Raw genomic sequence first — 19,256 nt, 5'->3', positions numbered from 1 at the left:
CTAGAATAAAGATCTATTCACTTACGAAGGCGAGAATTAATAAAAAAGGCAGCAAAAAATACGCATATGATTTAATTTAAAAAAAAAAATATTTTATTTAAATTTAATTAATTCAACGTGGACTCACCTTCGTAAGTGAATAGATTTTTACTCAAAAATGAATATCGTGTTTGCATTAATATAGCTGTACAGTATTTTATTAAGGTAATGTTTTATTGTTATCTTAAATATAATGTCGCATGTAATGTTACTGCTATCAAAGCTATTTAAATAAATAAACGTTTTAATACTAAGTTACTTTTACGATTATTTCTGTTAACAGGAGTCGTCACTAGTTTTCATTCGTTAATCATTGATCACGTGACGTGAGATACCCCTTATCTACAAATTTAAATGTCAATAGGTATGTAAGTATGTCTAGACTTTATGGAAATACAATTATTTCTAAATTTTGATATGTTAAAAATATATAGTCAATCATGGATAAGCACGACTATGACGCAGAACGTTGTAGACTTCAGTTGGATTACATTAACCTATATTAAAATTTTCCTATATCCTATGTATAATTAATAGCCTTTTTTTAAATAAGAAACCGTAGAGTTATGATTCCTTGATTAAGAAACAAGATATTTTAGTACCTAAAATAGTAGTAGTATAGTATAGAGTATTTCAAACTAATTAACATGACGACTCAAAAATACTTGTAAGAGCAATTCTTGATTATTTTTTTTATGTATAAAATTATGAACGTTATTGTAAAAATCTGTTTATGTGGCGCGTCGGCGATCCTATGGTCTTGTAGGCAACGATACAAAACTACACGTGTCGATCATGCAAATCATTCTTTTAAACTTGCGATGTTATATTATGACGTTATAAGGGTTAACAATAGTTTATACTTTCTATATTCTATATTCTTTATAATATCATTTGCATAGTGTCTCTCAGCAATGCACTTAGAGAATTCTGTATCTACGCGTGACATAGAAACATATTATAAATATTGTATGAAGAAAAAAAGTTATTAACAATTTCACTTAAAGAAAATTGTAATTGCTCTTAGTAAAATAAAATACATTAAAACCGAAGTTTTAAATTTTGCGTACGGTTTTGACTTCAGTGCAGAGAATACTGATAATATATACATATTTATTTCAAATAAAACAAAGTAATTTCCTCTTAACATAATAACGTGCATATATAATATTTTACAGGCGCTAATTATGTTAAATCATAAACGCCTTTTATGTTATCACTTTTACATTAAATTTCGATTATAAAAAATATCGTGTCGTAACCGCGTCGATGACATTAAACTAGTTCAATCTCCGGTGATAACAAAGCGATCTGAATACATTCCGAGAGATGGAAGACGAGTTTAATAATAAAGCCAGCGCGGATAGATTGGTCCAATGTTTAGTCTGTGGATCACTATGATATTTCTTAATAATCTGTGTTACCTATAGCACACTGATGTTGTATACTATTAATCTACTAACTAATCTACATCACCTGGTTTACAGGCTGCGGTATGCAGCTTTACTTTTCTTCAGTATATGCGTGTGTAAAAGTTAGATGGATGACTTATACTGAGTTTATGTGTATTGTCATAATAATATATGACTTCTAAACTCAGTCTAGATATTACTCCGCGAGAATATAACACGTACAAATTACTCGCTTAGCTGATTGATTTAATGTGCCAGATGACCTTTAAAACAGCTTGTCGTACACATGACATCACATCGCAATAATCAACTTAGCCTAGATTTTATTAATTATTATTATCGTAAGCGTGGAATCAGTTTGTCCTAGCGTTCGTGGCGAGTAGGTAGACTCAATAAAAAGTGTAACAGAATTAGTCGACCGGCCATCAAACGACGTGGGTGTAGCGGTCAGACACAATTCTTAATCAGACCGCAATTACCTATATTAAAACAACCAATACCGCCGAGTGGATCCCAAGGCCTTCAGCCTTGTTTGGTAAAACTCAGCAGCACTCACGCTCTACTCGATTTAAAGAATTCTTTGTTATGTCCAATATTAACATTTATTGTTTCATGTCGAAATATATGTAAATAAACAAGATAACATCTGGGTATTAAGATATGGACCCGTCGCGCTAGTCGTCCGGCTGCACGCTAGCCGTAATCACAGCTAGTGAGGCATGAAACTGGAAAATTAAATCACTTCAGATCACTCGATGACATCAACGAGTAATTCGAAACCGTAACTTGCAATGACAAAGAGCCAATTATTGTGAAACAAATACGTGTAGTAGGTGTGGAGGTGTGGACGTCTAAATGCAAATATATTTATCATTTACCTTTACAAACTATGAACACGTAATCGTTTGTAAATTGTTGTATTGTACAAATTTAGATGAAACAACAATAGATATAGTCGGACATATTGTCCCTTTTAAAAACATAGTTGCTATAAGTTAGACTTTGATGTACATTTAAGAGTATTGTTGTGGTTGTATTTACCTTTTATAATGTATTTTTTTTTAACGTTTTCATGCAATATTGCTCTCGTAGTTAAAGTTGAATAGGTAGTTTTCTATCGGTTAAAAATGAACAATGTGCGTAAAATTGGAGTAACAACTCGCCCACATCACTATTTGCATGTCAAATGTACTGATGAAAATGACACGTAGAAAAACTTGTACTTCCATTTTAAGTAATAAGACAATGTTATTCATTAGTTTAGTTTACGTCACCCACGCTGATATAACACCTTCAGATTTTTTTTTATTTCTTCAAAGTAACTATCAAAATTTCAAGGCTAAAGAACACTATAGTCGGAAACAGTGAAATAAACCATTGCATAAAAAAATACAGGTTGATCAACAGTTTCTGGTGGTTCATTTTAATGTTGTCATTATACGCCATTGGATTGATATTGAATCGAATTTTATGTACAGGATATAGCTATAAATTGACTGACAGGGTAATGCTCAATATATACCGCTGAAGATATTAATTAACATATAATGTAGACAGTACTACCACTAAGTGACGTTGACTAAGGAAGTTATTTTGAAAAATAAGTATGTGAGAAAGAAAAAAGCATTATTTTTTTTTTTTTTTGCATTAGCAGCCCGTAAATGTCCCACTGCTGGGATAAAGGCCTCCTCTCCCTTTGAGGAGAAGGTTTGGAGCACATTCCACCACGCTGCTCCAATGCGGGTTGGCGGAATACACATGTGGCAGAATTTCGTTGAAATTAGACACATGCAGATTTCCTCACAATGTCCGTGCTCTCATATCGTGAGGAAACCTGCATGTGTCTAATTTCAACGAAATTCTGCCACATGTGTATTCCGCCAACCCGCATTGGAGCAGCGTGGTGGAATGTGCTCCAAAACCTTCTCCTCAAAGGGAGAGGAGGTCTTTATCCCAGCAGTGGGACATTTACGGGCTGCTAATGCTAATGCAGTTTCAGACAATAGAAACTAATCTCCTTCAATATATAACCATATGTAGTCAAGATTTGGTTATTTAAAAGATATTTGAGACTAAGAAATCTATAAATATAAAAGAGAAATACCACTTCCTGATTAATCATGAAATCTCAGAAACTATAACACCTATAAACATAAAATTTGGGAGTTAGTTTACTTATACGTAGTAGACATCCGCTAATAATTTTAGGAAACTCAACCCCTTAAGGGGTAAAACGGTGTTTTATAAATTTTGCGCGGGTAAAGCCGCAGATTCAGTTGGTATTATATAAAATTACAAATTAAATACATATTTGATTATGGTATTTATAATGTTATAAAATTCGTACAATCTAATAAGTATTTTTAGTTAAAAACGCCACAAAGATCCGAGCAATCTATATCATTTCTCTTCTTTGAAAAACTTTGCTTCAGCTCTACTTTGAGGTCTTCGATACTTCAATTTTTTTCCAAAATAATGATTATACCAATCTCATCATTATCTCGGCTAAAACTTTTTAAATAGTAGGTACGTTTTATAAAATAGTTTAGTAATTAAATTATGAAATATAAAACATATCGTCTTTTAAAGACCGACGTTCTTATCCAATATTGTAATTTGACAATCAGAATGATATGCAACAACAAAAGAGTTCCAAGAAGCGACCGTCCCGAGCCGTTCGTCCCATTGACTCACTACTTACGTGTTGTTTAATAATAACCATGTTTCCTTTACAAGTTTATAACCATCGAGATATGCTTTATATTGTTTACGCACGAAAGAGTATCTATATGTTATTTATGCTGTTAATATTGTGTCAAGATCTGTTTGTATTAACACCAAGACCTTAAATCTCTTTTGTTATCGAAGATTTACTTTTCATATTGATCCTGCGAAATCGTGATACATTGAACTCGGTATTTTTAGCTAAATTTGGAAAAATAAATAAAGACAGAATGAAACACTTATACATACAAAGATTAAATGTTTTCAAAAGATATTATTTTATTGTAACACTTCAAATATCGTAAAGAATCCTATGCGTGTTCCAAAGTACAAATACAATGATAAAATTTAACGTAAGATTGAAAAAATGATACTCTAAGTAATTGAAACGGTAACTATAAGTAAAGTAAACAATTACGATTGCTTAATTCAAGACGTTTAAACTTAAATACATGTGAGTGTTTACCTCAATTATGCAGCAATTATAATTAAGTAAGTTATCTTATATCCCATACTTGTTTTGTTAACAGATATACACAGACTTGTTGTCCGTGATGTTGGTGTATTTTTCTATTATTTTGATAAGGTTATTTTTTATGTGCCTTGCCTGTACTTGTTTTTGTTTCAGGTAGTATCAGAGGATTCTGCGGTTGTTTTTGTTACTACAAGCCAGTTGTCTTCCTTGAAGTCTATTCTATATGTCAATTTATATTTGTTATTACTTCCAGTTACAAGAATTTGACTGACAATTGAATGACTCGAATGTCGAGTGTCATATGTTGGTACAGTCGGTGGCAGAAGTATTGTGAATATATTTTCATTTAATTTAATTGAAATTCAGGAGTTTCTTTTATGGTTAAACTATTACAATTTTTATATAATTATGTTATGATTATATATTTTGGCTAAGTTTTAATTTACATACATAATAAATTCTTGTGATGTCATCAAACAGTTCCTATCGAATGCCTTTTCTGTTTCGCGGTAGACACATCTTATGCAATGTTCACTTTCACCGTGCGTTAAACGAGAGAGAGTCCCTCAGATTGCTTATTACTAGATTACTTTGAAGTTAGGAAATCGTTACTACGTTACATATACGCTTTGATGGATTTCAACATTCATGCGAACATCATGCAAAAGAAACCAGTTGTAGTTAAACATTTAAATGTTGTTGTTTTTTTTTTTATATGTACGAACTATGGCATCCGTGAGTTATCCTGTACCACAAACATCACCCGTGAGTTATCATGCACGCACCGAAATCCCCTGGACGTCGCATACGCCATTAGCGAGGTCTACCGGAACATCTACTCTGCAAGCCCCATCGTCCCACTCCCTCAAAATGGAGAGATTCACTGAGGCCAACATACCATCCGACTAAACCAAAACCCTATATCTGACCCATACACTTTCACTGATAATAACGCACTTAATTTCGAGGACTGTTTGTGAGTATTTAATAAGACAACTATTAGAGTTAAAAAATCATACAACTCGCTGTCATACGAAATTCAACTGCATTACGAAATTCAACTGGTAATTTTTCTAATTTACCTACTAAAGAAAACAGTGGCACCGCTTCGATTCATTTTGAAAATCTAATAACAACATATTTTTACATTTTCTTATAAATTTTTTTCTTGTCGATAAAACTAAAAATGGCTCCTTATCGACGAAATTTAAACAATATAGTCAATATTTTGATTTAAAAAAATGTTGAAAATAAAGCAAAGGATTTTTTTTTTATGTCAAACCGTGGCAACCGGCAGGAGGCTCACCTGATGGAAAGTGACTACCACCGCCCATGGACATCTGCAACACCGGGGGGCTTGCAGGTGCGTTACCGGCCTTTCAGGAAAGAGTACGCTCTTTTCTTGAAAGTTCCCAAGTCGTATCGGTTCGGAAAAATCGCCGGCGAAAGCTGGTTCCACAGAGTGGTTGTGCGAGGCGGAAAAAAATTTCTTAAAAATCGCGCTGTTGTGGATTTTCGGACATCTAGGTGGTGCGGGTGATATATGGAATTTTGACGAGATGTCCGAAGGTGAAATTCAGCAGCCGGGATTAATCCGAACAATTCCTCGGAACATTCCCCGTATAAATTCTGTAGAAGATGCAGAGCGATCCAACATCTCAACGCAAAGCCAAAGGATCAAGCAGATCAAAAAAGGGCTTGATCGTCGATAATTCGAGCCGCTCTACGTTGGATGCGGTCAAATGGAAGGAGCTGGTACTGGAGAGCATCCGCCCAGAGGTGAGAGCAGTATTCCATGTGAGGCCGAATTTGCGCCTTGTATAGACTTAGACGATGGGCCGACGTGAAATACTGTCTTGCCTTGCTGAGTACACCGAGTTTTTAATGCCAATTTGGCTTTGCCTTCCAATTGACCGCGGAACTGAACGCAACTCGAAACATCGACGCCAAGTATTCTGATACTAGCTGTGGCGGCTAACGGAATGAAGACTCGATTTCAGATACAAGTTTGTTCCGGTTTTCTTCGACGTTTTCCCGAGAAATATTAGCACGGCCGGTGTATGAGGTGTCTACGGTGCTGTCGTCTGCATAGCAGTGAATGTTACTGATTTGCAACAAGTCATTGATATGCAGAAGAAACAGAGTGGGTGATAGAACGCCTTGTGGAACACCAGCATTGACGAATTTTAAGTCGGAGCATGCACCGTAATCTGCATGCAAAAAAAACTGGTAATCCAATTGCATAATTTCCCGGGAAGCCCATAGAAAGGAAGCTTAGAAAGAAGCGCTTTGTGCCACACGCAATCGAAGGCCTTCGCTATGTCCAGACTGACTGCTAATGCCTCCCCCTTGCTCTCAATTGCTTCCGCCCATCTATGAGTAAGGTAAACTAGAAGATCACCGGATGAGCGACCCCGACGGAAACCGTACTGGCGGTCGCTAATCAGCTGGTACTCCTATAGGTACCTCAGGAGCTGGCAGTTTATAATGGACTCCATTACCTTGGAGAACAAGGAGGTGATGGCTATAGGCCTATAATTTGACGGGTCTGAGCGTTAAGACCGGCGCCAACTCGAGAGCACAAGTCCGTAGCACGATTGGAGGGATGCCATCGGGTCCACTCGACTTATGAATATCCAAGGAAAGAAGTGCTTTACGAACTGCACTTTGCCGGAATTGAACCACCGGCATCGTGGTATCACACCGCGGGATTGTTGGTGGTGACTTTCATCGGTCATCCAGAGTCGAGTTCGCTGCGAAGAGAGAGCCTAAAAGATCAGCTTTCTCCTTCGCTGTATGGGCCAATGACTCACCGTCCTTGTGCAGAGATGGTAAGGAAGGCTGACAGAAATTCCCTAAGACAGCCTTGGCGAGAGACCAGAAGGGAGGCACACCAGTCTCTCGCCAATTCTGCCAATGTACTCCGTCTTCGCCTTAGCAATCACGTTTTTGAAGGACCAAGAGGCAGAGTTATATTCCTTTCTGAATGCGCTGGTATTTACATCACGAGACGCTGATGCGTTAGCCCAGTCTTGGTAGCGTTCCCATTTTCTGCATGAAGCCGTTTTGCATAAACGACCAAACCAGGGCTGGGACCGATGGGGACCGCAGAATACGGAATGAATAGTTCCATACCCTGAAGTACCACATCGGCAACAGAGTCAGCAACAACACTCAGATCATCCGGCGAGAAACAAACCTGCACCCATGGGTAGGATGCAAAGAAGGACCGCATCCCATCCCAATCTGCTGACCTGTAGTGCCACACTTGGCGGCAGCCCACGAAACGAGGTCGTGAGTAACGCGCAACCGGCACTGATGAAGAATATTTTAAGAACGCAGCTCATTCAACTGGGTTTTGGTAGTAGAGGGGGTTCTGAAGCAGCTGTACACTCTACTCGTACCTTTTTAAAACGAAACTAGGCTGAGATGCTTTTGAAAGCTGATGTAAATAAATGCTTTTACTCCTTAGGTAGGGCAACCCTGGGCAAAATTTCAAATGTTGGGTAACAGTCCGACTTTCTCTCTTCTACACGTAGCATTTCAGGCCTTTATTCACAAATTTTAAAATAAAAATCTGTCAAAATTACAAATATTCCAGAGAAGGTAGAGAACTGGAAGGTAAAGTGCCCTAATGATGATATCCCCCTTTTTTTGTTTTATGTGGTGGAGGCATTTACGCATATCGGAATTACTCCATGTCGGAATGTGACGAACTACCCCGAGTCCGCCACTGGAGGCTGGTCGTCAACGAAGCTGACTCCCTGCGGCGGATAAGATGGTTAGCTTCGCCGCTGACCGCCGGTGTAAAACACCTGGGAGGCTCGAGTAGCGAGCCCTCCCTCTCCCTCCTAGCCAACAAGGCCACTCACATGGTCCGTCCTGCGCTACCAGAGATGTAGAGAGACAGGAGCGGCCCCGCGCCAGTCTTACCCGTGGCCAACGAGCAAGCTCAAGCAGGCCGCGTTACCTAGGGTACACTACGAGGAGGTGACTAACATGTAACCCTAATGAAGTTACAAAACAAAAACTTTGGGATTCACCATTGGTCCACTTTACACTATATAGTTTGATACAAAATTTAACAAGTGCTCAAAACCGTGCCAGGCTTCTAGCGTTATCAACTAAAGAGTCAGGTCACTGGTTGAATTTATTACCCTCTAAAATTCATGGAACATTCTTAGATAGTGAAAGCTTCATTTAAAGTATAACACCTCGCCTTATTGCCTCCACTGGTGACATGAGGGCTGGTTCGTTTTTTGCCCAGAGGATCGGAATTGCGATTCAAGTGATTCAACGGGGAAATGCTGCCAGCAATCTTGTCACCATTCCACGTGGTCAAGATTTATATAGTAACTATTTTTAATTCATATTTGTATGTATTTAAGGACTTAATGTTAATAACTCTTGGGTAAATAAAAAATAATTTATACTATTTGTTTTGCGTAAAGAAAAATCTTAATAAATTGCATCCAATTAATGATTATTACGATACTCAAACCAAAATGCTCAACAAAAATGTGACGCTTACCTAATCTTGATAAATGTATATAATATAATAATCAAATAAAAATAAATGACTTGTTTATTTAAAGATAATTAAAAAAAAAATAAGTCTTGGTAATATTTTTCAATGATATAAATAAGTATCTAGAAAATGATAATAAGATATTAAACGCAAATAAATACTTATGAACGTTTGGACGGCGAGTAGCGACCTCTCGTGATGCGCAAGGTTTTCCGTTCAGGAACAAGGAAAATTATTCACAATTGTCTCCATAACCGTCAGCCTTGTTGTGACACTGGCCGACGCATTGTACTGATACCTACGAGTCGATTTCGTTGTTCACAAGATTATGGAATGAGACTGACGAATATTTTATCTACAATTATTGATTTTTTATTCTTCAAGATATAAAGACTATATAAGCCGAGATGGTCCAGTAGGTAAGACAAGTGAGTTTTAGCTGATATCGCGGATTTAAATTCGGAGAATAACAGCTGGGTCCACATTTGCTTTGTTTAATTTATATTTTTCACTCATATCATGTTCGGCGATAAGGGAATATGTCGTCAGGAAATCAGCCAAATTATATCATATGCATATCCCACATTGGATAAAGGAAAATCTCTAAAACAAATACTTAAAAGGAAATTAGGCCGTTAACCAAAAGCGAAATATCTGCGGACTGTTAATTAATAATGTTTAAATATGTATGTAAATTCATTAACAGTACATTATATGACTTAGCAACCGTTACAAGTATCTCTCGCTTGTTACAATAGTAATTATTGTGAGTAAATCGTTGGTCTATTGGCTAGCACAAAACGTGGCTGTTGGCTAAATTGTTCTGTCAAAAAATTCTTAACCTGGAGTTCAGAAAGTCGTTAGTCCTGCGGTTGAATTCATTCCAGTCGTATCAGATTGCAGAATCATAAGAGTGCGTGAATAGAGAGCCCACACAGAAATGTGCGCACACACGATACGATTGACAAAAAATATTATTATATTTTTATAGGTAAATAATTTTATTCAGCAATAAATTACTCCTCAGTTTTAATATATTAGCTAATTATAAGAAAAGAAAAGAAAATGACTGTGAACTTAATATGTTCCCCTTTCATTTAAGATTGATCAATACCAAGGGATGATCACACACCAGCCACCCTTAAAACACATACAAACCAATTTAACCTTAATTGATTCTGCGAATTTATTTTTTCGTACACAGGATAAATACACAAAATTGTGAACTTTTTAAGGTTAAATACGCTACTTAAATTTAATTATGGAGGTGACTTAATATTATTGCTATCTGATCTGCGCAATTTCACCCGTTAAGCGTGTTGCTCTGCCTTCGTGCTTCGTAGTGAGTGGTTATATCATGCACTAAAATTAGTATTTTAACGCAAAGATTTTTCGAATCGTGCTGATAGGTGTGAGCAAAAAAATAAAAAAAATCCTTTAACTATATGTATATTATTATTGATTCATGCAAACAACGCAAATTAAGCCACAGCCCACTACTCATTCTGGATTCATCTTTTTTCATATTGAGAAACTGAGTCATTATCGAAGTTTTAATATCCATAACAGATTATAAAAATTACTCCATCAAAATCTAAATGGACAAATATCTTCGATAAGCAGTATATAAATTTTTTTTTTTTTTAAAAGTGAATTTCGATATTTAAATATAGTATATTTAAAAACTTAATTAAAAAATTATGTTTTTCTTTATACGTGTTCTGTGCTCACGCATCATTCATCGATTGAATTACAGCTTTGTATACAGTTATTGTTGGCATTTGCGTGAATGTGTCTTACATAGTACCATAAACGTATAAAAGATGGCGTGTAAGTTATTTGTTTTAAAGGGAACTTTCATCATAACTACATTAATTAGTATTAAAATTAGTTAATATTTATTATTAAGGTGCTTCGTATATAAATGCCGAGCCACGAGCGGAGCCCAGTACGAGAGCAGCCTCTTCAAACCGTGGCGAAGACGGTCATAGCAAAAGTTTTGGTAGCTAAGACTCCTTTATAACTCGGGTTTCCCCCGAGGGTCTAGGTACCCTTCTGGTACTGTGTCGAGTGAGACGTGATAATTAAAAACAATTAATTACACTTTACAGGTACAGTTATTTGTAAGCTATGCCAAATAAATTATTTATAGTTATGGTGCTAAAGTACATCCAATACCTAGTAATAAACGTCTATTAAATAGGGATTCCTTTATAAAACAGTTTCTTTGCGGAGTTTATTGTTTTTTTTATAATATCAGATTCAAGCTTTAATCTCCGTAGCGGAACTAACTTCGTTTTTTCATCAAACTAGCGGACCATCCGTCGATATTATCTATGCACGTTTCTCATTAACACAAAGATTGATACAAAAATATTATTATGTTACTGTTATGGCTAAAAATTACTTTAAAAAAAAAATTTGCGCACAATAAATTATTTTACAACGCCGCTGGTAAGTTAACGCAAAATCATATCATAACAATAATTTTCTTAACGTATTTTATAATATAGACTAGTAGTATTCATGGCCTTCAAACAAAAAAATTAGCTTGTCAACTTCATACAGTAATTTTATATATTTTTTACCGAATCTGTCATTAACAATAGCGAAGGCTACGAATGCGCAATAAACTCAGTAAATATTAAGTTACCAAAACAACAACAATATAAAAAAGGCATTTTTTATGTAATGAAAATTGTTATAATCATTACAATAGATATTTTATATTCAATATGTACACTAAAGCCACGAACAAAGCACTGTCCAGCGTCTAAGTATAGAAGGCATATCGGGAAGATCCGATTCTCACGGCCAAGACAATATTCGCGGCCATTTACAAACGATGTAAGCAGAGCTGTTGAGGTCTGAGTGGATGCGGCATTTACAGCGTCGACTGTCAACGCGTAAATATATTAAGAGTTAATTGACCTCGTGTAAAGTTAATATTTAAATATATTTCACCATTTACATAAACTATACTTGAACCAGAGTAGGTTTGATTACCCTTTGTATGCACAAAAAGTAAAATCAAGTAATCTGGATTTAACAATGTGAACTAAAGATGAAAATTACATTAATACAATTAGTATTGCATAATTTTAATTAATTATATGTTTGTGTTAAATATTACGAGCAATTGACGTATCTAAAAATTAAAGACATTCATGATTTTAACATAATCTCCGCATACGCCTCACATCGGCCACAGCGCTCTTCTAGCTAAGTTTATTTATTTAAATATGCGTGAACTTCGCTCGCCTCCTTTGTCTCGGTGCGCTGTATTAGTAATACGGCTGATTCTCTTCCTGGTCATCATACTGCCTTATTTTACGTCTTTTTGTCTTAAATATATGTCAAGTTGTGTTAATTGGTTAAAAATACTACTTCGTAATGTTTTTTACTTTGTGTTTTTTTAAGATAATCAACATTATATTTTATGTTAATATATTTACTTCAATCTTTCGATATCTACATTATTAATACTTACAAGTGAATTATCCTTCCATTTACTTGTTAAAGTTGGCTCATAAAATATCATGCGTAGGAAATAAAATAAAAATCTTTTAAAATTAGCATTGCTTTGCCTGCAAATGAGTACTTAAATATTTCGTTTCTTGAAGTCATCGTGATTTGATGGGGTAATTTTTACAGACGTACGAGACTTTCTTAATACTCACTTCAGACATTTAAAGGATTTCTCGGGAACCATCACGTAAATTAATGAAGAGCTTGGTGAATATGAAGTAAAATATAATCTGCGGCCGACGAGTCATCACCAAAGCGCGACCGTAAACTTGAACGACAAGGATTCTCCCTCGTAAAATACTTACATTTGATTTTTCGTGTACGATCTTGTAGTTCCTATCACTATGTATATAAAGACCATAATCACGCCTAAGTATCACTTGAGATTTGCAAAAAGTTGCCATTACATTGAGTGATTTTAAAGCAATTTTTATTTATACATATTGTATTTTGTTGATTTCATTGTGATGTCAGTTTAAAAATGCAAGTTTTTTATAATGTAAATAAATATTAACATTATTTCAGCTTAACACAAAACAATATAACAAAAATAAGTATACTCTAACTAGATAATCGGATACACGTAAAAAATTGTGATTTGTTAAGCTAACGGTTGCTTTGTTGGCTGTGGGTGGACAAATGCTATATTTGGACTTGAACGACAAGTTTTCGTTTAAGGTTAAAAACGTAATTATTATTCCAAACTCTATTTAGATATTTTATAATATTCGATATATACAAACTTTTTTGCACGCTTTTTTTATTTAGTATAATAATTCGTGTTTTTAATTATTACAAATTATCTGCACATTAATTAAATTCAATGAAAAACTCATGTATATTCGCGTTGATAACTAATACAGACATTGTAAAGTACATGTCGATACTATTATAAATTAGATACGGTATCATGTAAATAAGTTTAATACTATCCATTAATTCAAATTTTGTTAGAAAAAGTCAGAACCTAAGTCATAAAAATCAATATAAAACGCCCAGTAGTCAGTATAAAACCACTTATTTAAACCGTTGATTTCATTCATTTTCGTCGCGACGTGATCTGGGCCGTGTCTAATCTCGGCTTACACACCGACATCTATTTCGCATTACTAACAAATCTTAAATGATAAATAAAAATTGGAAAGTTACGCATAAATACACTTGCAATGCTTTTTTGATTTGTCGTCTTTATTAAAGAAATACTATAGCACTGTAAACAATACTCTTACAACAGAGTACTTAAAACTTATAATCGTATCAAGTTTCTTTATTTTTTTTTTACAATTTCAAATAATATGAACTTATATTAATCTTTTGTGCTATAATAAAACCTTACTGAAAGCGAAAAAATATTAACACTCAACTTAAAATGACGTGTAAAAGCGTATGAGTATATTACATAAGATAAATTAATTAGCATTTAAATAGCAAAGTATCGCCTGCATTCCAATGTTTCATCACTAGAATTTATATCCTCTGAGTATCCACAAGATCGTCACATATTCGTACATGTATCCCATAGCAATAAGCATAAAATCGACTGCGATTATTGCATTCAGGTAGTTGTGTGGGTGAATATTATTGGCAGGTCTCCGACACGACCAAGATTTAAGTCAGCCATACGTTATCCGACTAATACTTAATACAAGACATGTAGCGTCGAACGATTAGCGATCCTTTAAAACTTTTACGTGAAGTAGTAAGGCAGTTGCAAAGTTTCACATCGTTCTGTGTATGGAAAGCTTTAGTCCGTTCTGGATGCAGGAAGGCTCCACAAATAAAATATGTGACTAGAAGGCGACGGAGAGGTGCCGGCGAGATGAGGCTGCGCAGGCTGGTAAGAAAGAGACGGTAAATGGAAATTATACGCGTATGAGAGAAAAGGAAAATCCCGCTTGGTTATCTGGAGAAACGCGAGCACCTCATTTAATCGGTACGCGCTTCGTTTTATAGGATAGAGAAAATTATGCGATCTTTCTCTCATTTATTTACTGCGTTGATATAATAATGGCTGTTTCATTTATCCTATTACATCTTTTGTTTTAAAACGAAATTATGGTTATTTTACTATGAAACGACGCCTAGTTATTTTTTTTTAGTTATTTCTAAAACATAAAGATAGATAAAACATAAAGATCTAAATAAAGGTCGATACTTAAAAATCGTAATTCCTAAAATGTCGCTGTTAGAGCTTACAACGTTCATTTAATAGTAAGAAATAATGAATATATATTATAAGACTATTTAGGATTATGTTAAAGTTTTACATGATCTATAGTTTTAAGCGCTTACAAACAAAAGTAACTTATTGCGAGATGCCGACGACTCGGCGCGGGTTACATATTGTCATAAACCCACACACGGCTGGTCAGTATTAACCGACCAAGTGGAATCTTGAGGAAACAGCACTAAAACACAGTTGATTCACATGCAACTTACTTTGGCAAATTAGTAACTTAGACTTCGTGTAGTATAGTGGTATTTAACACATTTATACATTAGTATGCATGTATTATTTTAACTAGTAATCTGATAAATGTTGTTGACTGACTTGCTTGATATAATATGTTTTAATGACTTTTCTACCGTTCAATGTTATTAAGTCAATCATAGTTTTTATACTTCAAATTTCGAGCAAAATAGAATATTCTAGTAATTATAGTTCAAATTAAAAGTTTTATATAAATATTTATAAAAGATCATCAAGTTTTGCATTTTCTTCGTTTATTTTAAATCTTTTCTGTTCAATGTTATATTTAATAACATTATCATACATTTTATGAGTGAATTCCATTATATGTACAATAAGCCAAAAGGCCGTTTTTTCTACATCCGTGTTACTTAACAACAATTACATTTACTTACCGGTTCCAAGAACAGTAGATATAAAATAAATATCATTCAAAAAATATTCTCATATAATACGTTTGTAAATCCAAAGCATACTGAGTGGTACACAACGTAATCAAGAAACATATCATTATATCCTTATAAAAGCTAAGTCGGTCGCAGACTGCGGAACCTCATACCATAATCACTTTATATAATCATTTCAATTCCTCTTACTTGTGCAATTTTCACCTTATTATTCGTTAACTTCAAAAGCAGAAGGTTTATTCTGAATATCCTAGTTAGCCCGACGATGATTGATTATTGTTCTATTTAATAAGATATATAAATAAACGACGATTTGTTGTAAGTACATTGTTTCAATTAATTTAAGGACATTCATTTAACTGTTATATGGAATTGTTTATGATCCTAAGCAAATTAAATATTCATACTGTACCGTTTGTGAACAAATCTATACATATACTAAAATTGGAGTGTCTGTTTGTAATATTAAAATAATCGCTTTTTACTAAATGCGTATGTATGTATGTATTCACGGTACATTTACCAAAATAATATTTTTTTTTAATTTTTGTCTGTCTGTCTGTTTGTTCCTTATCGTCTTGGCTAATCTCTGGAACGGCTGGACTGATTTTGACGGGACTTTCCCTGGCAGATATCTGATGTAATAAGGAGTAACTTAGGGCACAACAATAACTTTTTTTGTGAAATTCAAACGCACACGAAGTCGCGGGCACAGGTAGTTATATTTATCAAACTTAATTTTTTGTTGTCAATCTAATTATAAATTGAGCCGTGCAGGTTCCGTGTGGCCAAAGTTGTTCTATCACTGCGAAGTTTAAATTACGATAATAATATCGTTTACTGTTTACAATATACCTACTGTCTATAAATAGGAGTAGTTAAATTAAATTAAAATTTTGAACACAATTTAATTAAGTGAGGTGTTTATGTAAACTAAATACATAAATAAATGTTTACAATAAAATAATGTAGAATGTATTGTTTATATTGTTTGATATCACAGTAGATAACAAATAGTAACTTTATTAAATCAGAATGTAATTTTATTTAGAAATTGACCAAATAAAGGGTTTACTTGGCGAACAAAGAGGTCGGATCAATGAAACGGATGCATGCTAATGTGGATAAATACCAACACATCACGACCCACGCACACACGCGTCTTGCACATATTCCGCTCTGTGTATAACATCCGAGCACCTTTCCATAGGGTTGTACACAATATTATGCTATTTACGATGTATTTATACAGGTTTCAATATATTTTTTTGTCTGAGGCCTATACCCTCGGACCACCTGATGGTAATGGGTCACCACCGCAACTATATATTAGAGCTGTAAGAAATACTTACCATTTTTTACATCACCAACATTGGGAGCTGAGATGTTATGTCCCTGCAGTTAGACTGACTCCCTCTTCCCTTAAACCAGGACATAACATTTATAAGTATTACTGTTTGGCTGTACAATATCTAATGAATGGTTGAGACTAACCCCGACGGGCTTGCACAAAGCCCTACCACCAAGTCCTCTGCCTACGATCTAATTAAGCAATAATCATTTATTTTTAATTTATATAAATTATTAAAAATACCTTCTGCACATTGACAACCCTGAGCTTAACTCACACGGCGTTATGGTAATATAATATGCAACTGTTTTGGCAATGGGTATCATCAGCGGTCAATATAATCTATATTTTATTGTAAATGTAGGTTGTTTACAGGAATATCGTAATTAATTTCGTAAAATTTGTTAATCATACGAACTTTTTAATAATTTTACGAGACAAACGAATATTAGCAATGACAAATGTCATGATTGAACAACGAAGTATTAACAGCCTTTTCGAACTAGATTCAATAGTAAAATTTTTCATTCCGATAATGATTTAATAATCCTAAATTAATTTATTGATTTATTTAAATTTTATATTCATAGACACATTTTTAATATGTATACGGATAAACATTAACAAATGTTTTAAACTATTTTTTTTTCATAAGGTTTGTTTAGTTTACAATGTATCTTACGTTTCTTTGATGTGTTACTTATCTTAATGTAATGGACAAATGTTGCATAAATTAATTAATACATTTTTTTGCTACTGGAAGAATTAGCTTAATAATACGTGTAATCAAAATTGTCAGATGTTAACATGAATTTATCTGGAAAGCATGCCTAGATCATCCAAAGAATAGGAATCATGTTTCATATATTCAAATGAAGATAGAATATAAAACGCAATATATACTTGGAACAATTATTTAATAAACAAGATCTCGCGCTAACGAGAACGAAACATCAAGCCACAAATATACACATACATGGCTTTGTGGCAGTTTAAATAATGTTGAGCGTCGAACACAATAAATAGTCGGACGGCGCCACTTCTAATTCGCTATGCTGCGCTGCATTCTGCAAGATCCTAAGTCGCGATTCAATATTCCTCGGGAGTCCGCGTGGGGTCACCGCGTTCCCGAGCCGGGAACCAGTTCTATTTCAATATCACACCGATATACCCGATACATGCAACCCGTTTATTTACGGCCCTCGTTTATCACACCCCTCACTGTTTTACACTTAAATTGAGCATTGATTTCGTGTTCGCGTTTTCATATTTGATGATCGCGTCACCATATTAATAAACAATACGTGCGAAATTCAACGTTACTTGCTTTGAATTATTACTGTATTAGTGAACATGTTCAATAGACATGGCTCTATGTTATAATGGTCGCGTTGACATTGGAAATGCAATTATAACGGTTTAATAAGTTTTAAAACGTATCATCAAAATTAATATGCTCTAATAACATTTTATAAAATATAATGTGGTTTAAATATAAATAATGTTCTATTTTTCCAGAATGTTTCTAATACGGAGGCCAAATTAGTCACAAAGCACTCACTCATTGGCCACGATTCGATAATAGTGAATAAATACGGCGATGAGTTATCGGCGCTGATCTCGGGTCGTCGTCCGCAGTACCGTTCCACTTGCCCCTGAACGCGACGAAACTAAAAACATAGATATACGAATGTGCGGTGCGTACTCGTAAACATTGGAGATGGTAAATAACGAGTTTATCAACGTCTTATTATATATATCATGGCGTTTTATTGATTATCTTTAGTATAACAAAAAAAATTTACAGTAAAACATGCATATTTAGTATGGTAGATGTTAAAAACGTGCCTGCAAATAATCGTTTTCTAAATTTACAATCTAATATAACTGATGTAAAATTTTACATAATTTAAATCAAGATAAATCAACAAAATAAATAAATTAATATCGTATTGCCTCCATGTTAAAGTAACGCATCCATACGTTTGTTTCAATTTATTTTCTCCCGTGTCGTGAGCTCTCATAGACGAATTCCGACGTGACCATTCTGCTAATCAAATTTTGTAACTGCGGTTACAATACCATTATATATTTTTTTCATTTGATCAATTATTCAATACCGTTAAGAAAGACCAGATCAATACCTTAGATTGTTATTTAGTTCGTATGGGATCGTATATTTGTTAAATTATTATCCGCTTATATATTCAAGACGATTTGTTTTCTATATTCTTAAATAAGCTTACGTTGTTGATCCATTGAAGCGCTAACAAACGCTTTACTTCAAGCGTTTGTTAGCGATTTATTATCGAAAAAGAGATA

This window comes from Vanessa atalanta, chromosome 7, assembly GCF_905147765.1.
Source record: "Vanessa atalanta chromosome 7, ilVanAtal1.2, whole genome shotgun sequence".
NCBI classification, from domain to species: Eukaryota; Metazoa; Arthropoda; class Insecta; order Lepidoptera; family Nymphalidae; genus Vanessa; species Vanessa atalanta.
This window is presented reverse-complemented; position numbering follows the sequence as displayed.